The sequence below is a fragment of the Arvicola amphibius genome, chromosome 1 (genome assembly GCF_903992535.2).
Source record: "Arvicola amphibius chromosome 1, mArvAmp1.2, whole genome shotgun sequence".
NCBI classification, from domain to species: Eukaryota; Metazoa; Chordata; class Mammalia; order Rodentia; family Cricetidae; genus Arvicola; species Arvicola amphibius.
In genome coordinates, this window is record NC_052047.1 from 121,446,420 (window position 1) to 121,473,582 (window position 27,163).

Below are 27,163 nucleotides of genomic sequence, written 5' to 3' on the forward strand. Positions count from 1 at the left end.
CTAAGGGCTACCCTATCAAAAGGACAAGGCAGTCTCTTTATTTAACCAACGAAAGCAACACATAGAAAGAAGAACCTCCAATACCAACTCACAGTTTCCAAGAGGAGGGGCAATTCCATAAGAAGAAGCATATACCCCCTAAACACACCATACTGATCAGAAGATGGGCAGAACAGGAGAAGAGCCTAGAAAAGGGGACATATTGAGACTTCTATTGGAAGAAATGGTAAGACAGGGTAATTACTGACAGCAGAGGCTGTGGAGTGTGGTTTCCCTGATTTCATGGTACATGGTCTGATGGTGACAGGGACAAGGAAAGCTAGCCTGTGATGTCCAAGCCTGCTAAGGGAAGTGTTTGAATGTGGCAGATTGGCTTGCACAGGAAGAGCTGCTGATAGGACTGAGGTTCAGGGATCTAAGTAGCTCCTGGGAGCATACTTCCTGCTTGGTTAGCACAGTCTTAAGATGTCAAAACATCATAAAACATAAAAACATCAAACTAAGCAATAGCAGCAAAGCCCCCAAACAAATTAATACCCTCATCAGGTACCCCATATGGTTCTTATACCTGTCCAGATGAATCTGCATGGCCGATACCCGTTCTCCTGAGCTGAGATCAAGCCCAGGCCTTGCTAGAGTTCTCCCACTGTGAAACCCCAGATGCACAAAGTAGTTTTGGAGGGAGTGGGCTGGAGATGGAGCAAAATGGTAGAGCGTTTATCTAACATGCAGGAAGCCTTAGATTTGATCCCAGAATAAACAGCTTGGTGGTATATACCCATAACCTTAGCACCAGGAGATAGAGGCATGAGGATCAGAAGTTTAAAGTCACAGCAGGCTACATAATGAATTCAAGACCAGCCTGGGGTACCAAAGATCTAGAATGGTTTTTGTCCTGTTTTATTTTGTTTCTCTGTTCTCTGTAGTGCTGGGGATCCAACTCAGGGCCTCACACATGCTAACAAGTGCTGGACCACTGCCCAAACCCCATCCACAGGTTTTCTTCCCATTTGTGATGCAACCAAATGGCTATGAAGTTTAGTGACGTGGCTTTGAGCTCCACCTTAGCCAAAAGGCCAGGAAGTGATGCAATGGTGTTGGCCATAGCTGCCAAATAATCTTCAAACATGATGCCAAGTATATCCTAAACACACAAGACTGACAGCTTCACTGTGGACCAGTGACAACCAACAATGAAGTAAAATTCTAATAAAACTATGATCATACTGAATATATAATAAAGTAAAAGACTAAAAATGTGTATGTGTTATGCTGTAGCAAACTACAACTCTTTGCTGAAGAATATAAAAGATGAATAGGTGCTGGGTATCCACCAATTTATCCAGAGTTAAGTAATGTTATATAATTCCCATTAGACTATTTTTAGTTTTCTCTACTGCTTAGTGAAATACTAAATTTCATCCATAAGAATTTATATTTGAAAATAATCAGAGATTTTCTGAGGAGGAGATTAACAAAAACCGAAGAATAAATCCCTCTAAGGTGGTGCAAAAGCAGGGTATGGGTGCGCTTGGCTATACATGCTTACAATTCCAGCGTGTGACAGTAGAGGCAGGAAGAGGAAAATACAAAGACAACCTTTTACGGAGAGAATCTGAGCCCAAACTAGTCTATCAGAGACCCTGACTCAAAAACAAACAACAACAACAACAACAACAACAAGAACAACAACAAACAAACCACCCTAGACTTTCTAAGTGTGCCATTTCAAATCAGCATGAAAAACGAATCATACATTGAAAACTGTTGGGTAGATAAACTAGCTTTATGGGACAAGTTAAAGTGAGGTCCCTACCTCACGGTTTATAACAAATTTCACATTGTTTGGATGTGTATACAGATAGGAAACAAATGGAAACCTTTGTAAACTGTATACACGAAGTTTCTTTTCTCTTTGGAAAATGGAAATGGAAGAAAGACATCACCCAGGGAAAAAAGCTGATGGATGTTATTACATAAAATTTCAAATCCCCACAGCAGAAGAACACAGCATTAAAGGATGAAAGATGCACCGAGCAGTGTTTACAGCATCAGTTCTGTACCATTTAAGATGTCAGCATCCCTAAGCACGCCAACGGAGATGATGGGCAAGGCATCTGAATGTGCACACTGGCAGAACAGAAAAGGAATGTTTCCTACACATCCCAGCCTAATGTTACAGGGCTATATTGTTGAAACGAGACAGCATGGTAATAGCTGCATATTTTCTCCCTCTGCTACCTGATGGCTGAAAATATAGAGGGCTCATGCTCAAAACTAGTGGTGTTAGACAGTGACTTCGGCGTTGCTCATGTGAGCAGGCTGGTTCTGTCCTTCTTTTTGGTAAAATGAGTCAAAGGCTTAAAAAAAGCTTCCAGTCCTTAGCTGATCTGCATCAAGAAATTTAAATAAAAGAAATTAGAGGGGGAGATCTGTCTGGAGAAGAGGTCCCAAGTCTTTAAGGTTTTTAAACATTTTTATTGCATTGATTATTTCGGCGTGAGGGAGGCATGTGCTCAACAGTGTGCTGACAGCCTGTCGGATTCTTTGCGCCATGCAGGTCCTAGGAACTGAACTCACATCAGCAGCCCTGGAAACTAGCATCTTTACCTGCTGAGCCTGAGCCATCGCTTCAGCCCTTCTAAATTATGTTTAAAGATGATAACAAACTAGATGCCTAGTGATACTGCATTGATTAACTATCTCTTGCATTTATATATGACAGGATTTGACACTGCCTTTAAAATTTATGGTACGAGTAAGATACACACATACACTCTTGAAGACAAAGAGGATTCCCGCAATTCAGTTATTGTTAGGTCGCTTAATGGATATTAGCAGGGTTAGAGGGCACTGAGGATGGGCTCTGCCCTCCTAATCAGCGACTTATAAAATGAGAGTTGGAGCAGTAGGACTGGGCAGAGGAAACAGACCTCTGTCCCGTCTCTAGCCCTGGTGGGAGACTTTACATCCTGTCCTGCCCTGCAGGTCATAAGCGGATAACTCTGTAAACCTGGTTTCCAGATCACAGCTCTGAGGTGACCATATAGAAGGACTTCTGGTAAAGACTGAGCATGTTCTGTCACCCATGCCCGTAAGAGTTCATCCAAAGAATCTGTCAACAATCCAGACAGGAAAATGCCCCCGAGAAAGCTGTCAGTTCCAGAAACTTACACTTCAGACGTCTATAAAACCTATCTGCGTTGTTGATAAAGGAAATGGTCTTTGTGGCCAGTGGCCACTCCCACCCCTTGAGGGTATGCCCTCCTCCTCTCTGTATTACACTGCATCTTGTTCATAAGGACAAGCAGCGGAGGGGAGTCCAGAGCAAGAGCCTGGTGACATTATAATTAGAAAAAGAGGTTTCTAAAGGGATATGTAAAGTATAATCTTGAGGTAGCATATGTGTTATATATAATCTCTTTTTGTAAGAAAGTCCTAAAAATTAGACACCAACTGCTAAACATGGTTATCTGGATGGTGGGTGAAGTGTAGCCTCTGCTTCTTCTGAATGCTTTTACATCTGTATTCTGAGGTTGCTGCAGACTTGTATTTTTATATCCATAAAAGCAATGCAATGTAACCTTCCATATAGTATCCTCTATCAGGGAGTGGTTTCTGATCTATTTACCCCATAAAAAGGAGCATCTGGAGGATCGTGGGGGTGGGAGTTCAGAGGCTGAAGTTGGGCTAAAGGATTCCATCCTCGATGCTGCCGAAGATGAGGAGAGAATTGTCCCCGCAGAGCGTTCGCTCTTCTGACCTTCACTGTGAAATGAGATTAGAATGTTTTCTCTCCAAGTTTGCTATAAATATTTAAAGTGGAAAATATGGATTATGTCAAATGCGGTTGAGGAACACAGCACAGAAAGCTGGGTTTATGCTTGGATATAAGTGTGGGAAGGGAGGCAGCTGAGCAGGGAGCAGCCATCGGAAGGCTAAGCTGACTTCGGGTGACTTGGACAGATCGATGGTGCAGATGCAGTGGGAGGAAAGGCAAAGGCTGCTGGACACTCCACATCTTGTTACGCTCCAAGCTCTGAGCTAATGAAGGCAGGCACGATTTATTATGTTTGAAATGCAACCAGAAGGAGGACATTCCCACTGACTACAATCACATTCTAAGGCCTGCAGGGGGCAGGCCCATTAATGGACATTTACTCTCCTCAATAAACCAGCCTTCATGATCCCTTTCCTTCAGACATATCAGAATACCCATGAGCTCTCCTTTTCCTGGCCTAGATCAACACAGAGATATTCAATAGCTCCCCTTCTACCCCAGTCCACACAGGGAAGTCTGTACATTAAACACTTGCTCAAACATGCAGCTAGATAGGGTCCTAGAACTCTGGATCAGACTATTAAACTAACTCATATCCTTTGACCCAACCACTATGACTATGGGAAAGAGATGACAAGAGAAAACATTTGTCTTTAGAGCAAGCCTCCAGGCATTAAAACTGTGTGCTAAAATAGCAAGCATGTATAAACAGCCTAAATGACCAGTGATAGGGATTGCTGAATTTTTTATATTTATATACAGCAGAAATTTATACAGCCATGAAAATTATTAAATGAAATAGGTATGGTAGTTCATGCCTATAATCCCAGCACTTAGGAAGCTGAAGTTAGAGTATATAAAAAGCATTAGGTCACCGTGGGCTACAATGTATGACCATGCCTCAAAAAAAAGGTAACAACAACAAATGGTGGGATGTTGAAGGAGCGGGGCTGGGTCCCCGTCACCCAGCTAGCTTTCCACCTGAAATAATTACACGGAAACTGTATTCTTTTAAACACTGCCTGGCCCATTAGTTTCAGCCTCTTATTGGCTAACTTCTCACATCTTGCTTTAACCCATATTTAGTAATCTATATAGCACCACGAGATGGTCTCTTACCAGGAGAGATCTTAACCTGCATCTGTCTTGGAGAGGAGAAGCATGGCGACTGACTATGGCGACTGCCTGAAGCATCTGCCTTCTTTCTCCCAGAATTCTGTTCTGTCTACTCTGCCTGCCTAATTTTCTGTCCTATTAAAGGGGCCAAGGCAGTTTCTTTATTAACCAATGAAAGTAACACATAGATACTCCTCCATCAGTGGGGTAATATAAACACATAAAATACCATAAAGTGATGTAAAATGTAATAATTAAAAATAAGGTTGCAAAGATCAATGCTTAACATTTTTTTAGGAAGAAATTATATTTTCTTCTGAAAGAAATATTTAGGATACACATGGATTATTTTAAATGGTTTAATGAGTTTTGGAGAGCTAAGATCCTGGGATGTTGAATGCAAAATAGGGGATAATAACAAGGTGAAACAAACATCTCTCTCTCCTTCATTCAACATACGTGTACTGGACACAGACTGAGTTGAGCACTTAAGCTTCCAACACACCGAGGAATGACCTCTGCCTAGTGAAGGAGACAAATGCTTGAGCTGTGGAAATACAAGATGCTCCATAGACAAATCCAGCCATCATAAGCCCAGAGGCAATGGGGGCTAAACGTGTTTTGGAGGAAAGAGCATCAGAAAGGCTTTCTGATAGAAAGGACTTGGGTTGGCTCTCATAACTTGAACAATGCCCACTGTGCTGAAAGTATATCTGAGGGCTGATGACAATGGGAAGGGCAGGTAACAGTTTGACACTTTCGTGTCTACAGTAAGCTTTGAAGATGCCAAGAACCCAGAAGACATTTTCTGAATGAGCGGATGAGCAAATGAAAAGCGAGTAGAGGAGAAGGGAGATGAGTGACGTTGAGCACAGGGGAACGTGCCGATTGCAGCCTGAAAGGAAGCCTAAGGGCGTGTTTGAACCGACTCGTTGTCTAATAAAGTAGGCTTAACCTTGTTTTATAGCTTTGTTAACTCTTGTTCTAAACAAAGCTGTAGATGGAAAATCTGATGTTAAAGTAGTTCCAGTTTCCTTTTCTCTCCTTGCCCCAGTCTTCCAGGTTATCTGACCAAGATCTCAAGACTTCCTTTTTATCCCTGGAGGCTCTGGGCGAGGGTCTGCATCTGTTAGGATGAGCTGGGCTGTATGGTGGAAGCGAAGAGCTCCGAATCTTTTGCTATGGTGGTGGTGTGGTTTTGTTTTGCTCTGTTTTGTTTTATACTGGCTCTCCCAATGTTGCCTAGCCTGGCCTTGAACTTGCTATTCACCCACCTCAGCCTCACGAGTGCTGTTCGTAGAGGTGTGCACCACCAGGCTTGTCTGTCTCTGAAGTTCGGTGCCGAAAATGGTAGCTTTACTTCCCAGTCATGTTCCGTGGCCTTCTTGAGTCTATCTTCCTTTACAGCTCCAGGTGGAGGGATTCTCTACCCTTGGAGGGTAGAAAGAACATAATTAATCTGTCACTCGGGTGTTCTTAAAGGCTTACACCTGGAAATACTGCAGTGGACTCCCACGTGGTCACAGAAAATCATGTGACTCTTCAGAGAAGAAGAGCAATTCTACTTTGTACCGAGCAGGAGAAAAAAATGTTGTGGTGAGCACCAATAACTGTCCCAGAAGCAGGAGACACTTACCTTCTTCTGTGTTAATTTGGGAAAGCCACTAAAGCTTTCTGAGCTATTTCTTTTTTTATCTTTTTTCAGTAAGACATAGAACATAAGCAATTCTAGAATATTCTCTGTCTCTCTCTTGTTGTCTATTTCCCCCTCCCTCATTCCTTCCCTATATCCACCTTTGCTGCCCTCTCTAAGATACCAGGGTGGTAGAGGATGCACCTAGGCACAAAAAGGTCATGTACTTTCTTAGAGTCCAAGCCAACATCCTGATGAATGTGGAAGCAGGGGACAAAATTTAACCTCAGAGTCCATAAAAAATTTACAGAACTGCAGAGTGCCAAGTAAAAAATACAAAAGAGTTCTCTGCACTACGGGAAATTATTGAAGCCATAAAGATCCCTGCTCTTGCAGATGAGGCTGTTGGGGAGTGGAGCAGAACAAATCAATAATGTCATACTCCTAGCCTGGACCAAAATGCTCAAGGAAATGGCTGCAAATAAGGGACAAGGTTCATCTCAGTCAATCGCCGCACCAGCTGATGCCATGGGAGGGCCTAGCCTGACTGGCTGGCCTGGAATGTTAAAAGCCAGGAAAGCATTTAATCAAAACTTGGAGCCATTGTAGATTCTGGAAGATAATTACTCAACACCATGGTAGAAAAGCGGCCTGAAGGAAGGGTCTGGCATATTGAAATGAATACTAGTTTCATAACTCTAGAGAATTCTCAGGTGAGACTGGGCCCAGGAGAACTCTTCTGTGGGGGGAATGGGAAGAAAAGTACCACAAAGCAATGGTACAAATAAAGATGTGTGTCTCCGTACGTCATCCTCTGTGGTGGGCAACATGGGGCAGGGCATATTCGTCCACCTCTTCATTCGCATACCTATTTATTCCTTTATTTTTATCTCAGTGCTGGGGTGGCCCTGAGACTTGCTTATGCTAGGCAAGAGTTCTATTACTGAGCTATTCTCCCAGTTTCTAAGATTTTGATTCAGGGGTCTCAACTGTGTAGTTCAGGTCAGCCTTAGACTGTGGTCCTCCTGCCTGTCTCCAGAGTGCTGGGATTATAAGCCTGCACCGCATCGCCTGGCTCTGACAGCAATTAATTAAATGTTGGCTCTGTGAGGGGCAGAGTTTTAAAAGGTGAAGCTCTGCTAGGGGCTAGAAAAGCTGGATCTCTGTTCTTGTAGAGGTGACGCTGATCAGGGAAGACAATGGCAAATAAGAAGAGAAATGTAATCATGTCAGAGAGTAGTCATGAGTAAGTCGGTGGAGAGGTGTCCAGAAGGTTCAGGAACTCTTAGGCTGCCTAGCCTCTTCTGAGGGGAGATATTGGAAAGAAGACCAGACAGACAGGAGGACTGCTTTGGGGAAGTACTAAGGCCAGACAGGAGCATACCTGGTATACTAGGGACACCCGGAAGGCTGGTGAGCAGATAGGGAAGGAGCAGAGGTGGGAAGTGAATATAGTGGAGCTTTCCAAGTCACAGAGAGGACATACGTGAAGTGTTCTGCACGTATAGCAGTTTTCAAGAATAAATACATTGCTAATAACTGAAGTCACTTTTAGTAAAATAAACTGAGGCTTGGGTGTTTGAACCATTGGCTCCAGGAACCTTCAGCTGCTATGGTTTTAAAAGTTTCCAAAGTCCCATGGGCTAATGGCTGGATCCTCAGACTGGTCTTCTTGGGGTGGGGTGGTACATCCCTTGGGGCTTAGTGGGATGCCTGAAGGTCATTGGAGTCAAGTCCCTAAAGAGGATCGCAGGACCCTGCCTCTCCTTTCCCTTCTTTTTCTTGACATTCAGGAGAGCAGCTGTTGCCATCAGCAGTGCCCCCGAGAGGCTCAAAGCAATGGTCTGCCCATTACCAGTCTGAAAGCCACAGAAACAATGGATCCAAGTAAACCTTCCCTCATAATGTGGTTATCTCGGGTTTTTCGTTAGAGAGACAGAAAGCTAGCAACCATTCCAAGAGAGAGGGGTCCAGGGGCTGGTGAGGATAACCTAATAAACTATGTTTGTTTTGTTCATTACTTGGTCCTCAGCTTTTAGCATGACACTTGAAAAATAGCAGCCACTCAGTAAATTCCAGCCACCGTTGAAAACTAACAACAATGCATGTTGTCAACAGAATAAATGAATCTTTATTTAAACAGAAGTAAAATTGCGTTATACAATTTGCTCCTGAATTCAGTTTTTCTCACCGTGAACATTTTTCATCGTCAGGGAAAGGCAAACATTGTCTGATCTCTATGTGCGCATGCGGGTGTGCATGTGTGTGTGTGTGTGACTGCATAAGGCCAGTACCACCTCAGGTGTAATTCCTCCAGAACTGTCCATCTTAGGTGACTTTGTTTGGTTTTGAGGCAGGGCCTCTCACTTGGCCTGGAACCCTCCTATTAGGTGAGGCTGACTGGCCTGGAAACTCGAGGAATCTGCCCCTCTCCACCTTCTCAGTGTTGAGATCACAAGATCACTCAGGCTTGAGAGAAGTTGGTTTTCCTTTTTTTTTCTTTATATTCCCAGCTACCTCGTTCCTGTCCTTGTGGTGCTCACAGACACAGCTTGAACACTAAAACCAAGTGTGTAATCGCAAAACCTTAGTGTACTGAGCAGGGACTTCCTCTGTTGCATGCAGATCACCCCCAAAGCATCATGTTTGGAGAACCTGAGCTTCTTCAGAGATGGAGCCTAGTGGGAGAACCATATCTTTGGACACATGTCATCCAAAGAGATCACAGGTTCCTAGAGTCTTTGGCTTCTTACTTCCTAATGTCATCTTTCTTCCCGGATGTGACCCCACTGCGACATGATAAACATAAGATGAGTCCATTTCAGAGCCTGTACCATCTGTACTCTTTGGGCATTCAGCATCCAAAACAGCAAGCGAAATAAACTTCTGTTCTTTATCATATCACCTGGCCTGGAGGACTTTGTTACAGCAGCGAAAAGGGCTAATAGAGGAGCTTGAGAAGTTTGTCGGGAGTAGCTTACTAGAGTGAGCATTAGGGAGACTTGCAGAGCTACTATAGATCTAGAAGATTCCTCAAGATGAGCTGAAGAGGGTGGTGCTACAGGAAAAGAGCAGGTGTGAGCAGAGGCCCTGGGATAGCGGAGGACGTAACCAGGTTTATTTAAGGTCTGGAGGATTCCAGGCAAGTGCACGGCGCTGCCTCCTAAGAATGGCGTACGAACCCTGTCTTAATCCCACACGAGAAGAGCAGCTAGGATTTAGGCTTCGAATTCTTGGGCTGTAGAGATGACTCAACCATTAACGTCTAAGCTCACAACCAAGACTTATCAGAGTTCGGTTCCCAAATTCTTTCTAGTGACTGGAGCCTGGTTTTAAAAGACACAAAGTAGAATCCTTTACCATGACTGGACAGGACCAGTGCATCCTCTGTTTGCCTGATGGCTTAGCTTCAGGCCTTTCTCAGCCTGCTTCTCCATTGCCAGGCCTGAGGCCCAGCCTTCCCTCCCAAAAGGAGTTCTGGCATCGCTGTGTTGTGCAGTCCAGGCCAAACCTCTTCCTAACGGCTTCCCAGCATCTCATTTAAGGATCGTTTTTATAATTGCCATCCAGGATTGACCACCCTTCAGGATCTTCTGCTATGAGAATCTCCCTTTACTTCATAGAAGCCACAGCCGTACCTATGGGGCACCATCTTCCCTGCCACACTACAGGACAATCCAAGTATCGAGGGCTGTTCCATAGTATGACTGAGGCAGGGATCCCTGGTTTAGATGGTGCTGTCTCACCCTGACAATTTGATTTTCAACTTGCTCTTGTTTTTATCATAGATTCAAAAGCCTTGGAATCTGGTGGTCTCGTTTAGGACCACCTTGTATTGCGGTAGCAAGTGTTGCTGGTAGTGTCCAAATACTCCCTTTGCTCTCCTCATAGTGATAAAATGTCTGATTTCTGAGACCATGCCTCTTGGACTAAAGACTACATTTCCCAACTTCCCTTGCGGATAGGCACAGTCCTATGGGTAAATTCTGACACTTGGGGAGAGGATGTGTGTGTATGGCTGCACTGCCATCTATAACGTCCTTAAAGGACAGTAGCATTCCTTGTCTTGGTTTCTTTTCTCAGCCGGCTGCAATGCCGTGATGCAGCATTTTGCATAGGAGTGAAGACTCAAGATGGCAGAGCGACGAGGAGGATCCTGGGATTAATAACACTGTGAGTCTCCGCGTCACCTCTGTTACTGCCGCACTGTTAAATCAGAGAGATTAAAATTCATTTAGCCACTCTTAAAGGTTTTAGCAACCAACTGGTGTTCCACATCACATAATTTGCCATCGTGTAAGTTACAGTGCACATAGTAGGTCCTCATGAAGCTGCCACTACTGACAGTGGGGGTGAAATTGAAGACACTTAAGGAGAGTTCCACAGAGACAATCTTTAAAGGAGGGGCCTTAATGGAGATGGGCAATATTGGATTAAGATAGATCTTTACAGAAAAGATACACACAAAATCCAGTAATACATTTGGTAAATCGGTATGGATGCAAGAGACATATTTAATGATACAATGGGGATTTAAATGCGATGTTTGGTTCCAGCAAGAGAGAAACCATTGATTCTCTTGAAGGGGAATGGGACTGGGAGATGGGAAGGGTAGACTTTCTGGAACTTGTACACTTGAAGAAAGCCAGCTTTCTTGGTGCTGTATCTGATGTCGCAACCCACCGTTCTGTTTGCTGAAAATGACAGAAGCTGTGAAGGACTGGCTGGTGGGGTCCAATCTCTGCTTCTCACTGTAGGTGGAGAATATGGTGAGACCTTGGTTTTCCTTACAGACCGTTGCCTCCAAGAGAAGGAAAGAGGAAGGGAGGTAGGGAAGGGATTGAGGTTCTCACATTTCTCTAAGTAGCCAATCATACCAAAGAGTAAATGGGTAAAGAGGAGGCAAGGTGCAGAGGCCCTGTGGTATTGGGAACTTAAGGTATCTGAAGAAGTGAAAGGAAGCGAGGTGGCATCTTAACCCAAGATGACGTAGGTATTGTTCCTCAATCCCAGATAAGGTTTCTTCTGAAGCAGAGGAGTATTCTCATCCCAGAACCTCCTGTACGGTCGTCAGTCCTGGGCAGGATGTGGAGATTCTGAAACTAAACCTTAAACATGACCATGGGATGTTGTCTCCACTGTCCCTGTTGGTAACTTATTTGGCCCAAAATCCATAGCATGGCAGTGCCAGTACTATTCCTGGTGAGGAAGGGTGGGTCTCAGGCCTGGCCATGAAGAAGCAGGCTTAAAGAGACTTGAAGCTAAGCAGTTAGGCAAAGCAAAGGACACATGAGCCTGCCCAGCCATCTTAAACCAGCCCAAGTCACCAGTAAAAATGTGAAAGTTATATTCTAGTTTCTGTTCTCATAGCTACTCAGTAGAGAGCCTTGAAATCTACTGGGCTGTTGCTCACCCCAAACTAAAGCCTTCAGTCTAAGAGACCATTGCATAAGGCAGAACACAAGACCTCCAATCTGCTACGGCCCCCTAAGCAAGGTTTTACTCACATTCAAAACCCTTTTGGTTGGGTAAGTGCATGGGTTTGAGATCCAGGAAGACTTGCTTGTGTTTTTTTTTGTTTTTGTTTTTTTTTTTTTTTTTTGCTTTTTTTGACTTGTGTTTTTATGTATATTCTATGTTTTGCTTTTTTTTTTTTTTTTTTTTTTGGCCAGGTCTGTGAACACAAGTAAGTTTAGCTGTTGAAGGGTCAGTCTCCTCACTTATATGTAGGATTTTCCTCATTTGTATGTAGGGTTCATCTCATCTCCAAGCCACCATTGGAGTGTTGTTTATCAGCCCCTGCTTAGTCTTGGAAGAATGATGTCTTGAAATGAATTGATCAGCTCCTTAAAGATGAATGTGCACGCTTGATGGAGGATGTGCAGTCAGCCACACAGCAAAATTCTTCATTGATCTGCCCTCTGAGAACCCTCGTGGAAGGGGGGTACTGGATTTAGCAGAGAAGATGGTTTCCAGCCTGATTCTATTGCTAACTTAATATTTGATGTTGACGGTGTCTTTTCTTTTCTTCTGCTGGCCCAGTGGATGCTGGGTATTGATGCCACAACCTGGCCAGGGTCCCAGGGCAGATCCGCAGAAGCCCAGGAGGACCAGAATCTTGATCCTGAAGAGTTTCCATTTGTCCAACATTCTATAAACACCAGCCGAGTGCTCTCCCATGAGGGGCATGGCAGAATGTGCCGTGGGTACAGAGCTGAAACAAAGTAGGTCCCCACTCTCAGAGTGTACAAATGACTCGATGAGATGACACCAACAAGACAACTTATAGATGCTCGATGCTCCACATGACCCTCTTGCTCATCACCATCCTCTTTGGGAAGGGACCATCTAGTTGTCCAGAAGCTCTGTGGTTCCCAGTACTCCAGCCTGACACCACGTCTCCCTGATGGTTCCTGGGGCTCTGCCCTCTACCCCCACCTCCACCCCAGACTCTGGCACCTAATCTGACATGTCAGTTCATCCTTGGTCTATTTAGGTACTTAGTCCTGATATCTCTATCACCATAGAGGCTTCTTTGATGCGCCAGAGCCAGGTTGGGGTCTGGTTTGGGTGTTCCCAAACCCCACTATACGCTTAGTTCACCTCTTAAGGTGAGGAATGGCAGCTGCCCGACTCCTGTCTTTGACTCCTTACTAAAGAACTGTAAAAGTTGTGCTTGCTCACTGCATAAAGGATTTGGACTTTGAAGAATGTGTAGGAATAAAATAAAAGGCAAGACATAGTGAAGGCCCTCCATCTGAGAGTGTGCACATGTGGTTATATGTGTGTGTAGGTGTGTTTCAGAATTGCAGGAGTGATGGAGGAATGTCTATGTGTTACTTTCATTGGTTAATAAAGAAACTGCCTTGGCCCCTTTAATAGGACAGAAAATTAGGTAGGCAGAATAGACAGAACAGAATTCTGTGAGAGATAAGGAAGATGCTTCAGGCAGTCGCCATAGGCAGTCCCCATGCTTCTCCTCTCCAAGACAGATGCAGGTTAAGATCTCTCCTGGTAAGCGACCACCTCGTGGTACTATATAAATTACTAAATATGGGTTAAAGTAAGATGTGAGAAATTAGCCAATAAGAGGCTGAAACTAATGGGCCAGGCAATGTTTAAATGAATATAGTTGCCATGTAATTATTTCAGGTGGAAAGCTAGCCGGGGTGGCGGGATGCAGCCCCGCCACTCCTTCTACACAGGAGCTGGTAGCAGGGAATGAGCAAGGTACAAGATGAAGCTGTCATGTGCTTCACAGACCCTCCAAGCCATTCTCCATTTGATCATAGTAATTAAGAGGTTCAGATTCCCCACAAGAAACCCGAGTCACAGTATTCAAAGGCCCCATGCCAACAAGCTCCTACACTCGTTTCCCGAGAACTCTCCTGTGCACCCACCTTCCAAAAGCTGTGTGTACAGACTTCCTTGGGGCTTCGTCTTTTAGAACAGAAGTAGACAAACTCCTCTGCAAAGGGCCAGATGGCTTTCCCCAAATTCTTGGAGCCACTACATTTTGGTAGTGACTACGTAATTCTGTCATTGTAACAGGAATGCTGCTAGAGATGAGGTATAGACAAATGGGCGTGATCGTGTTCCAATAATGTTTTATTGACAGCACAAACATCAAATCCTTTTCCATTATGCCCAATTTGGTAGTAATGTAGTAATGAGCTCATTCAGATGGGAGACTCTCAACAGCTGCAGGATTGAATTAGGTATCAGAGCACCCAATATGAGTGTGGTAGAGGACTCCCTTGCTCCCAGCCCATTTCTCCTTTCTATTCATCTTGGGACCTTAGCCCATAGGATAGCTCTGCCTGAATTCAGGGTGGGAATTTTCTGCTTGGTTAAACCTTTCTGGTGACAGCCTCACAGTCACAGCTACAGATGTGTTTACAGATAACCCTAACTCTCGCCAAGTTGACAATCAAGATGGCTTATCATTGAGGCCTCCTGATCAAGAGCTTTCACCCTCTAAAACTGAGCTAGTCTGAGCAAGGCAGCCTAGAAAGAGTAGGGAAGGCCTTGGCCCTTCCCCAAAGCAATGTGCCTTCCCCTTTCTGAGGAGTGGATGGGGGTGGGGTCGGGGAGAAGTTGGAGGGAATGGGATGAGGGGAGGGAATGGGAACTGGGATTGCTATGTAAAATAAAAATGATAGTTTTTTGTGTTTTTAATAAAATAAAAATAGAAACAAACAAACAAAAAACTGAGCTGGTAGAATCTCTTTCCCTTGTGCACTAGCCGGCATCAGGAATTCTGTCAGTGAAGCACACAGGGTGGAGGCGGTCCTAGAGATCTCAGCAGTATTGCCAGGACCCCTTCCTCTTGGCAGCCTCTTCCTCAAAGCTCAGCCCCCTGCCACATGGCCCCTCTCTCTGCCCTCTGCTCCCAACTCCCATCAATCATTTCCCACAATGGGTCATCGAGTAGTCACAAGTCTCCCAACCCACCACTCCTGCAAGGCAGTCTCAGTACCATTTTCTCAGCTAGAACCTATTGCACCATGCACATTCTAAGGCGTCTGTCCACCTGGCCGATCATTTTCTCACTGTCCTTTTTGTAGACAAATGGGCGCCCCCACAAGGACACTTTGTTTACTCTAGTAGCTGAGAAGCTCTGCATGCAGATTTTCATTATTTTAATTTTGTTTTTTTTTGTTTGTTTGTTTCTTTGTTTTCTTCAAATTAGACATTGGTAAGTCAGGAATATCAGGCACTGACTGTTGAAGCCAAAATTGTAACCTGGGGCCGATACTGATTTCATGCTGTAGAAGATTTCCAAGGACAGGGCCGCAGGACGCCCACACCTTATTTTCTCATGTAGATGAGGAAGTGTGGCCGAGAGAGTCCGCTCCCGGAGGTCAGCCTTCAATAAGTGAAGGTGTTTACAATCAGAGCAAAGTGGAGTACCAGGAGCCGACAGGATTCTTAAATGATGCTCAAGGCCATGCAGGAGCTGAGCTTCAAATCCAAGTCAGGATTTCTCAGGATGAACTATCTGAATTGTTAGAGGCAGGGGTCCAGGTTTCAGGATCTCTGCTGATGGAGATGGTGATAGAAAGAGGACCCTTGACGGTGGCCAGGAAGCCCTCTGCCACCCTGCAAATGAGTTCACTGGCTTCCAGTCCTTCACGTTTGGTCAGCACCATCTATCAGTAAAGAACATGTCCCTCCCTCTCACATGGATTTGCCACAATCAGTTTTATCACTCAAACCATTGTTCGAGGAGAAACTTCTTCAGAGTCATTGGGTGGGTGAAAAGTTAGGCTCAGGTGGTAGCTTGAAGGTTGGAGGATTTCACTGTCTCCCCATAGGCGATACCTCACGCAGCCACAGATGAATTTCAAGCACAGACATAGTGAGTTGGCCATGCACTTCAGACTTGGAGACAAGCTTGCCGCTCAGGAATTTACCCACATTTCCCTCTTCCAGTTTGGAGCACTTTCTTACCTCATTAGGGAAACTCCAGACATATTCTAAGGATGTAAAATCTCTCATACACTAATCATGTGACTTAGCAACTTCACTTCTAGATATCTGCTCCACAGATCTGAGAACCTATCCTCTCACCAAACCACATATATGGAAACATGCTTAAGAGCCCCAATTGGAGACAATAAAAATACCTATTAACTTGTGAATGGACAAACGAGATGTGGTTTACCCGTATCATGAAATACTATCCCGCAAGGAAAATAAACAATGCTAAGGCACGTGGTAACACGGATGCACCTTCAGAGAGCAAGGCAGACATTGTCATGGGGAGAGCTAGATAGCACGGCTAATGGAATGTTTCATCACATTTACATTAATCTTAAAATGTGAAGTTATGGTCAGGAAGCTAATCAGAGGTCATTGGAGACTGGAGCTTTGAGCGGGGATGCGCACCAGCTCGGAGAGAATGTCAGCAGGGAGATACGCTGGATAGAATTTTTAAACTGGATCGTGGCAATGGTTGTACAGCCATAAAATTTTGCTAAAATTTACAGATGGGTATGCTTACATCTATGTATGCCGTCTATGGCATGTCCATTATACTTCAGCAAGAAAACACGAGACCTAAAACTGATCCTGTTGGTTTTCTTTTCCCTCCTTCCCTTCCTTCCTCTCTCCATTTTTCCCCTCCCCCCTTCTGTCCTCTTGCCTCCCTCTTTCAAATGGTCTCCAAATGTTTGTTGAACCATCTAGGTATTCCTAACCCTACAATGAGTTTTGAACTCTTCATTTATCACCCAGGAAACATTCCTGTTTGTCTGTTTGTGTTTATTTGTCTATTTGTTTATCCTGGGCGAGGCATGCATCCCAGAGCATGCCTGTGGAGGAGAGAGGAAACTTTGCAGGAGTGAGATTTCTCTTCCCACCAAGCAGGTCCTGGGGATCAACTGGAGTCAGCAGGCTTAGCAGCAAGTGTCCCTCCCTGCCGAGCGGCCTTGCTGGCCTCTCACCAAGAAAAGAGGTTTTGAGTACCTATTATATTCCAGACCCAGTTTTGAGACTGGGGGTGCATTGTAAATAATGTCTCCGTCCTTATGGGACACATAGTTTGGAAGAGGAAAAGAACAAAAATCAACATTGAATTTGAATGGCACATGTTCTTTGAATAGAGAGGGGCAGGAAAGCAATGGTCATATAAGATGGAGTCAGAGAAAGCCAGAAGACATGGCAGCTGAGAAGTACTTACATGGGGACCACTGACGAGCTGGTAGAAGAGGAGACAGAGGTCTGGTTGGTGCAGAACTCTGTGATGAAGCCATGTTTTATGTTCCTGAGGAGAGACCAAAAATGGTGGTATGGCTGGAGAAGCAGTGCCAAGAGGAAAGCCAGAGGCAGAGGCATGTCTCTTAGGCCCCCTTCACCAATCAGGGATTTGGGTTCAGAATGGAGTGAAGGCTGGAAAGATTGCTGAGGATGCGGGTGCTTGCTGTGCAAGCATGGGGACTTGAGTTCAAATCCCCACACCCATGTTAAAAGCTGGGCGTGGTCACACATACAACAGTGACTCCAGTGCTGTGAGACAGCAGGATTAGAGACAGGAGAGTTGGAAGATTTCTAGGGCTTTCTGGCTACCAGCCTAGCTCTTAGTTCAGTGAGAGAGTAGAGAGTGACTACAGAACCTGACATCCTTCTCTGGTTTCCATGTACACACAGGGGAGAATATAGGTGGAGATTTTGTCAGAACTACTTCTCCCCAATAAATTCACAGAGACTTAATGTTAATTATAAATGCTTGACCAATAGCTCAGGATTGTTACTAGCTAACTCTTACATTTTAAATTAACCCGTATGCCTTGTCTACTCTCTGCCATGTAGTGGTACTTCCTTTCAGCACAGACACTCGTCTTGCTTCTCTCTACATCTTCTCCTGACTCCCAAGACTTTGCCCTTCTCCTTTCCAACATCCTTTGTGTCTGCCTGTCCTGCCTATACCTCCTGCCTAGCTACCAGTCAGTCAGCTCTTTTATTAAACCAATCAGAAGGCACGTTGGCAAAGATACATCTTAACAGTGTATAAAAAGATTATTCTACAACAGGCACACACCGTATTCACATACATACACATAAAATTTGTTAGTTGATCTTTTTAATTAAAAAAATGAGGGGATGATTATTAGTAGACTAGCGAATAGAGGGGTGTGGAGATATTGGCTCAATGATAGGTTATTATAGTTGGATAGATGAGAATAAGACCTATATGTAGGCCAGCATAGAGGCATGTGCAGACAAGTGATTGCTTTGGGCCTATGGGTGGAGAGCACAAATAGGTCAGGATGTGGGACTGGAGTTTTCCATGGGTGGTGCATGTGCGTGTGTAAGCTTGGTTGTTCATGTAAACTGTGTGTAAAGACAGTCAGGTCACTGACAATGGTGGTTCTTCACAGGAGTGAGACCTGATTAATAGGGTAGGTGGGACAGATTTGGCTGTCCATATGTTTCTCTAAATTATTATAAGTTGAAAATGTTGAGTTGAAATGTATTTAACATACCTAACCAATGGAGTGCAGTAGCATAGCAACAAAGCACACAGTAGAGCATTAGGGGTCAGGATTCACTGGGTGTTACAGCTGAGACCACTGCCCAGCATCTCTGGAGAGTGCTAGGCTACAGAATGCCAGCCTGGGAAAGGGTGAAATGTTTGAAGCATAGGGGCCAGCAAAATGTGTCGGCGGGTAAAAACACTTTCCTCCATGCTTGATGACCTGAATTTAATACCCAAAACCCACACAGTGAACGGAAAGAACTGACTTCTTCAAGTTGTCCTCCAATACAAGCATTCTGTGGCACATACACACACACACACACACACACACACACACACACAAACAGGAATGCAGGCACACACATGTACAGACATACACACAAGCACATGTGCACACACACAGACCCAGGAAAGAGAGGAGAGAGAGAGAGAGAGGGAGGAGGAGAGAGAGGGAGAGAGGAAGGAAGAGGGAGGGAGGGAGGGAGGGAAGAAGGGAGTGAGGGAGGGACGGAGGGAGGGAGGGACGGAGGGAGGGAGGGAGGGGGAAGAGAGGAAAGAAGGAAGAAAGAGAGGAAGGAAGGAAGGATGGAAGGAAGGAAGGAAGGAAGGAGGGAGGGAAGGAAGGAAGGAAGGAAGGAAGGAAGGAAGGAGAAGTAGTTCTTAATGAAGCCTGCTTTCTGCAGAATGCAAACTGTTTTGACACCATTAAAAGAACTTGTGAGAAGAATCATGTGATCAACTCCACTAGGCTAACTGGCAGTCCATCATCTCTTTCTTCTGTCGTTTTCTACTTATATGTCCTTATTTTCTTTGCATAAAAGTCCTTTGGCATGGGTTTCCTCTGAGGAAGTGGGCACTGTTCTTCAGAAGAGATGTCTGTGGCTCAGGACTGAACAAGACTTGCAGTGCCTGGATGCTGAGTTGTTTGTAGCGACCATAAGCGTTTGGGCATGGGCTAAGACCACAGCTAGGAACAGCAGTGCCTAGATGTGAGTTCAAGACTCAGCCCTACCTCTTCCTTTCTGTACAAACTTCTTCAAGTTTTTTTTTTCTTCCTTGCCTCGACCCTCAGTTTCTTCTGTAGAACTGAAAGGACAAGACCACCTCTGTCCCCAGAGGTGTCACAGTGAGAATTCAAAGAAGAAACACACGTACAGCACTTAGCAGAGAGCAAGGAAGAGATTAAGGACTCAACAGATCCCAGCACTCATGAGACAGGGGCATGGTGAGTTAATGACCCTTTCTTTTAAGAGCCATGTGAACAGCTGCCGTGAGTGCCACAGAGATGGCAGAGAGCCCTGTCCCTAGAGACTCAGCACTTTTGTTAGCCCTGGCATCCTCCCCAAAGCAACAACAACAACAACAAATGTAACCTTCACAAGCTGCAGTCACAAAGCTAGCCAGCACTAGCATCCTGGGAGCTCGTGATGCTGTTTATGATGCTACACAGACAGCAAGAGAAGCCAATGAGACAAAGTATCCATATTCCCTTGTCCTGTGTGTCTTAGAGGATGTCTCTGTTCTGACATCCTTCTCTGTCACTCACATGTCTCCTTTTACCACAAAGGGAGAAATCTCCTTTTATTGAGACAGACTCTCACCATGTAGCCATGGCTGACCTTAACCACACAGAGATCCACCCGACTCTGCCCCCCAAGCGCTGATGGGATCAAAAGCATGGACCACCTAGTTACCTTTTACATAGGCATACCTATGACATTGTTTGCATATGGCTTTCTTATAATAAGCTGAATAAAGATTCTCTTTAAAATACAGTTCTTGGCAAGTGTGGTGGTCCACCCCTGCAATCTCAGTACTCAAGAGGCAGAGGCAGGATAGATGAGAAATACAAGGCCACACTCAGCTATATAGTAAGTTGGAGGCCAGTCTGAACCACATGAGATGGTCTCAAAATAAAATAAATATCCATAAATACAATTAGAAGACTATGATCAAGTCATGTCTACTGTTGCCATTCCCTGGGTATAGAGGCTCGTAGATGGGACCCAAATGACAGAAATCAGGAGTTGGTGATTACAACGGGTGCTGAAAGAGTACACCATGGAAGTTCAGAGGGTGAAGAGGTCAAATGGGTCAGGCTGGGCCGGGTGTGCACCCCTAACAAGGGTCGGTGTTAACAGATTAAGTAGAAAGGGACTTCAGGGCCGAGAAACCTGAGTGGGCAAAATCAGACAAACCTCCCGACACCCCGGGCACAAAGCTTCTCATGTGTCTCCAGTCAGAGCTCAAATGGCATTTTCCCCAAATACCCTTTCTAACCCGATTGTAGGCTTCATCTTGTCACCTGTTTGTAGACGTCCTTGCTATTTAGGACACTTGTTAGAAAACTTCAGCTTGCTACTACAAATCTATCTGTGCAGTAGTTGGGTTAATGCCCCACCCTGTCCATGACACCCCTACACACACACACACACACACACACACACACACACACACACACACACACACTAAGCTGTAAGCTTTGAAATGGAATAAATATCTGTATATTTTTGTTTCAGGAATTTCTTGAAACTCAATAATAGGTTTGGCATAAGGTATGAGCCCAGCCATTTGTCTGATCTGTCAAACAACTGATAAATTAGTCCATTAACTCAGTCATTAAAGGCCATGTTTTTTACTGAGGAGTCCCCAGGGTGAGGAGAGGGACTTGGGACCAAGACTGCAATCCAGAACGCCCACATTTCAGTAGAAAGGGCTCGTGCAGACTTTCTTCCACCTCGGCAGTGAATAAGCAGGTGGCGTTCTGTGTCCTAAGACGTCTGTTGGCTTTAATCTAACTGTCGTGCTTCCTTTCGCTCACTGGCACAACCATTTAACTTTTTCCTCCTAAAACATCTTCGGGTAAATTGACTTTCCAGGAAGACAGACCATTCTTGTTCTGTGCCATAGCCCCTTCCCGCTGCACAACCTGATCTGATCCTCGGAAGACTTTAAAGGGTTTGTGTGTGGTGAGGGGGGGTAACACGTACCTACATCAGCAGCCAGTCTCTGACGCTGCTGCTCACTGGCCTGGACTTTTCTTAGTGGGCTGGGATAGCTGGCCAGGAAGCTCCAGGTCCTGCCTATGTCCTCCCTGTGCAGAGATTGCAGGTGTGTACCCCACATCACACCTGGTTTTTTCATGTGGGCTTTGGGGATCAAACTGAGTTCCTTGTGCTCATGTTGGAAGAAGTTGGCAGACTGGGTTTTCTTCCCAGCCCCAATCCTTTAATTTTTTAAAACAGGCTTCGTAGTGTGCCAAGCGTACACACTTGGAAGGACCCTGGTCTTGGCTGATTCTCTGGCTCTTCTCCACCTCGCTTGTTTTTCTGTTCCATGCATACCTTCTCCTGTTCCTGTAGAGCTCCTTCATTTTGTTTCTCCAATGCCTATGACCCAAAACACAGTTGAACTTAGGGTTGAATTCTTTGGTTCAAGATTTCCAAAATTTGAATAGACACTCTATACACAGAGTTTGTGAAAAAAAGATTGCTTTTTTTTCATTCTGATTTTTTTTTAAATTGCTGATTGTGCCAAGATGTGTTATTTCTAGAAAATTCCCAGGTGATGCTAATACTGCCAGTTCAGGGAACATTCTCCTAGGATCATGCGTGGCATTTTGACTCTGAAAGTATAGCCAGTGTATCTAATGAGCTGAAAAGAAAACAGATGTGCAGGCCTCCTCCCAACCATCCAAATGGAAATCTCCAGATGGGAAGCTCATGTGTTTCCCTAGCAATTCTGATGCTCTAAAGCCCAGAGAGGCTGTGGCTTATCCAGGGTTAATGTCTTAGTGTGGTTTCCTGTTACTGTGACAGAGTATTCTGACAGAAGTGACTTCAGTGGGCAGGGGGTTTATTTTGGCTCCAGATTGCAGCCCATCATAGCAAGAAAGTCAAGAGCAGTAACTTGAAGCAACCGGTTACCTGTCTGGCCAGAAGAAGGGGCCGGTAAACTCACGCCTACTACTGCTCAACTCCCATTCTTACAGTTCAGCATAGCCAGTGCCTAGGGAATGACGCCACCCACAGTGGACAGATCTTCCTGTATCCATTAGCATAATTAAGACAACCCCTCACAAATGTTCTCAGAACCCCATCTCCCAGGCGGTTCTAGAGTATGTCAAGTTAACAATTAGACTAATCACAACAGCCACATAGTAAGCCTAGTAAGAGACAAGACAGGAACTTAAGCTCTCTAAACTGCGTTTCCAATACCTGACAGTGCGTAGGGGGGGTCTCTTCTATACTTTACCACATCTAGTCCTCGGTTGACAGGTGAAGAACCAGACACAGGGAGGTATAAAGTCTCTCGCCTGAGGATACAAAGGTATATCTAGTCTCTAGGAGTGCTTGTCCTCAGATGCAGCCCTCCCTGGGGACAGAATCTATCCCACGCCCCTCCTCTCAAGGCTCTGAGATCATTTCAGAACAGGAGGACGGAAAGACTGTGAGAGCCAAAGACAGTGGATCACTGCATGGACTCGGTGTTTTCCAGGCACCATAGGGGGCTGCACATAGGAACTCACAGTGCTTGTGACGGCATGCACAAGGTCTGAAGAAGTTCAATCCAGGGGGAAATCTCGGCGTGGAGTGAGACAGGGGTAGAGGTCAACATGAGGCCCCACTCCTAGCTGAAGATCCATGGTGATCTATAGTCTCGGGAAGAGGGTGAGATAGTTTTCTGGAAGAGTACAGCTAGCTCCCAGTAGGACTTGCATTCTCCAGTAGATGGTTATAAACCTAAGGCAGCATTAATGCCTTTATGGATTTAAAAAAATGACACAATGTTGGATAAATATAGATTGAGGAGGATCCGGTAGAGGATGGGGGAGGAGAATGAAAATTTCAAAATTCAATGTATAAAATTCTCAAAATAAAACATGTAGTAGAAATATTTAAGGAAAAATCCATCAGACTAGAACATGAAATACCTACATAGCTTTCTAAGTTCCTTACTTGCTGCAACTTAGGGAGAAGGTGAACTCGGGTAGCTCAGTGTCCCTCATCTGTAAAACAGGGCTGATGCCATCTGACCCACAGAAAGGGAACGCTCTGCTCTTGCAGGATGCCATGACTACCACCGTCTCCTTGCAGTCTTCCCTTCCCAGCCATGGTGGTGTGGCTTTGAATGCCTTGGAGCCTACTCCCCACCGGATCCTCTTAGAAACCTCACAAAGCCTTTCAATCGTTGGAGTTGTCATCAGGTGTTTTCTGATACATCATGCCATTTTCCCGATCGCCATCCAAGGAGGAGGTCCCAACTGCACACGTTTGTTTTTATTTTTTGAGGGTGATGCCAATACCTGGGGTTTAATCAGCTAACAATAGACTGGATCAGGAACCAGTCTCAGGATTGCTTCTAATTCAGTTTTAAAAGCTCCATTCAGGGCCGAGGAAATGACTCAGTGGGTAAGAGCACTTTCTGTCCAAGCATGAGGATACAAGTTCAAATCCCCAGCACCCATGTGAAGAGCTGGCATGGTTGTGTGTGCATTGAGGAGAAAGCAGAGACAGGAAGCTCACTGGCCAGCCAGCCCAGCCAAATGACAAGCTTTCTTGTGGGTTAGTGAGAATTCCTGTCCTGAGAAAACAAGGTAGAGTGAGTGACATCTCCCCAGGGCTCCATACTATACGATCACATACCTGCACACTCACAAACATGCACACCACACACACACACACACACCACACACACACACACACACAATCACATGGACACATGCAACACACAAGCTAAATTAATTTACTAATTAAAGCTTTATTCATTTTCAAGCCAAAGCAGACCACAGAGGGCTGGATTTCCGGTGCTGTTAGCAGAACTCACTGTCTTCTTGGTAGCAGCCCTATCCCCCAAGTTCCCTTTTCCTTCTCCTCAGGGTCAGTGCCTGCCCACAGCTTCCTGCACATTGCTCCAGGCTGGCAGCTGGAGACATTTAGCAGTTTTGCCCTTCCTGGAATTTCCTAGGTCCTCTGGCACGTGTGTGTTCATTCTGGCCAAACGTCATTCCCTCTACCCACCCAGAAAAGCCCTAGTCTCTGTCAGCTTCCCTCCTTGCTGGGAAACGCTCTCCTTACCTCACACTCTATGACGACAGACTCGGTGGGAAGTCAGAAGTGACTGCTGGGAAGCGATTTGACCCACAGGACATAGGATTGCTCACATAGGACTTTTGAAGGAAGTCTGTTGGCTTTGGAGAAGAGAGGATGGGGAAGCTTGTTGCTCTGGAGCAGGCTGTCTTTCTCATCCACCTTCCCCTTCCTTCTTCAGCTGAAGCCAGTAGCAAACTGCTCACAGGTGTTTATCCAGAGTGCCTGTGTCCCCTTGAACTTGAGTTCATTGAGAATATGTCTTAATGGAGCCCCTGCAGGGGAGACGGGGAGATGGGTCTCAGTGCCTCCCCAGCCTGTTCACCACTATCTATCTTTATGCCAAGATGGCCCCCAAGCCTAACCCTCTGTGGGCAGGAGCCTCTGCTCTGCAACTGTATCCTCAATGAACAACCTGCAGCCAGAGAGACCTGCATGCATTCAAATCTCGGGCCCATTCCTAGCCTTCAGTGTGACTGTGGCAATAAATACACTTGGTCTCTCCAGGACTCCATTTATTCATCTGAGAAATGAGGGTGACATGCTTTCTGGCACTGCTGAGGAACATAAGCTGGGTAATGTTGGTATCGTGCCTGGCACCCCATGGGACTCCAGCCTTTCTCCTCTCTCTCCATGCTTTCAGAAAACCTTTGCCAGGCAAGGCCAATCTATCCAGGTGTAACTGATGGCAACTTCCATCACTTACAGAATGAGAGCTGCCTTTACTCATTAATTACTCATGTAATGCTGACAGTAACCCCTGTATTAATAGGGGTTATTATTAATTCTTCCAAGACCTACTTTGCAGAGGAATAGATTAAAAAGCCCCAGAACTTAACTTCAGCCTGGAAATTCATGACGGTAATCCCAGCACTCAGGAGGCAGAGGCAGGAGGATCACCATAAATTCCAGTCCATAGCGAGTTCCAAGACAACCTGGGCTACGAAGACCCTCGCCCAGAAGGTTAAAACCAAACTAAATTAAAACAAAGTGTAAACGCAAACAAACAAGAAGTCCAATAACATGCCAGAGCTAAAGAATGGAGCACTGAATTTCCTTCCCTGAACCTCCAGCCTACCTGCCTGTCTCCTGGGTAAGATGTCAACACGTGTGTCTGTCTTGTAGCGCTTATATATTTATAAGCTCAAAGAAATGATCACTGAATGGAGGTTTGGTTGTTGAGACAGGGACAGGTTCTGCAGGATCCTCCCTGTGACCCTGTCTCCTAAGGCTAATAGAAGACATCCTTGCTATGCTCAGAAATGTTCCCCTCCTGCCCGAGAAAGGGTCCTTGCTGCAGTGTTCCACAGGGAGACTTGCCTTGCAGCCCTTAGCAGCTCTCTTTGCATGACTATAGAAGAAAGATGATTGCTTGGCTCCTGTGCCCTCCAACCTTAGTGACAGCAACCAGGAGGGTTCCCGGCTCTCAGGTTCTGGAGAACTCCTCATCATCCCTGTTCTCTCAAGCCAAAGGGACAGGAGGCAGAAGGATCATGTCTCAGATCTCCTAACTCTAGAGGGAGGGCATTATGCCTTAGCCAGGGCGACCGAGACCCACACTGGGGCTCCAGAGGGCCCTGGGAATTGTGGTTTCCCTCCCCCATGCTCACTCTCACATTCCCCACTTCAGGGAGAGAAGAGGGAGCTAGTTGGCAGTGACTGAGAGCTCCATCCAAAGCCAGGCATCGATCTGCCTCTTGATGTTGTCATAGCAACTGCTTTTCCACCCGGGGAGAAATCAGCTGGGCACCACTGGGCCCTCTTTACCCTCTAGCTCTCTGCCCCCCTCCACAATCCCAGATGCTTTTCCTTCTGCTCCTGACAGTTGTCCTGTGCTGTCACTGCCCCTCCTTGTCCCTCACCCCAGCTCTTTATCCCTTCTCTTCTGATTGACAACCCCCATTGCTCACTTCTTCCTGCACAGCTCTTCTGGCCATGAGGTCCTGTGGAGGCAGCCTATGGCTGTCTCCTGGGCACCCACAGAGATTCAGGGGATGGGGGGTGGGTGGGATCTTTTCCTGTTCCTGGCTACACAAGTTGGAGTCTTTATCTACCTCACAGAAAGTTCATTTGTTCCTTGTTCCCAGGCCCAAGTCTCCTTGGGGAGAGGGCACAATGTCACTGAGCCACTTTGCCTGGAAGAAACTGGAGAGGGGGAACTCAGATCCTAAAGTCAGATGGGCCTGGATCCTACTCCCTGAGCTGCCACTTTCTAGCTTTGTATAATCCTGCAAGCAAAGGTTTCTTGGAACAGGTTTGTCTGTTGAAATGGAAAATACAGAAATAGTGAGCACTTTTCTAGGTTATGGGGAATGACAGAATAAGATGCTAATAGCAGCTCACGCAAGCTAGGAATTGGTGTCTCGTGTGCATAATCCAGTTCTATGATGTTGTCACATGGTTATCTCTAATTACAGACAAGGAGGAAGTGCTCATAGAGAGCAGGGCTTGCTGAAGGTAGCTGGGTGGTGTTCCTTGGGCATTTTTTTATCACAGGAGGAAAGCGCTATAGTTTCTTGTCTTAGGACATAGTAGTATGTCCGGCACATAGTGGGTCAATATAT

The 27,163-nt window shown here is 45.5% G+C and overlaps 1 long non-coding RNA gene across 3 annotated transcripts in view; it reads left to right on the forward strand.

Annotated features, from left to right (window-relative positions):
• Positions 1-27,163, forward strand: part of LOC119804824 — a 67,393-nt gene that overhangs the window by 15,272 nt on the left and 24,958 nt on the right. For 2 of the 3 annotated variants that reach the window (XR_005283850.1, XR_005283848.1), the window contains one exon: positions 10,614-10,703. This is a non-coding gene — a long non-coding RNA (uncharacterized LOC119804824). Of the gene's footprint in view, positions 1-10,613; positions 10,704-12,282; positions 13,354-27,163 lie in introns of those variants that run through there. The other variant, XR_005283849.1, reaches the window with a different exon arrangement.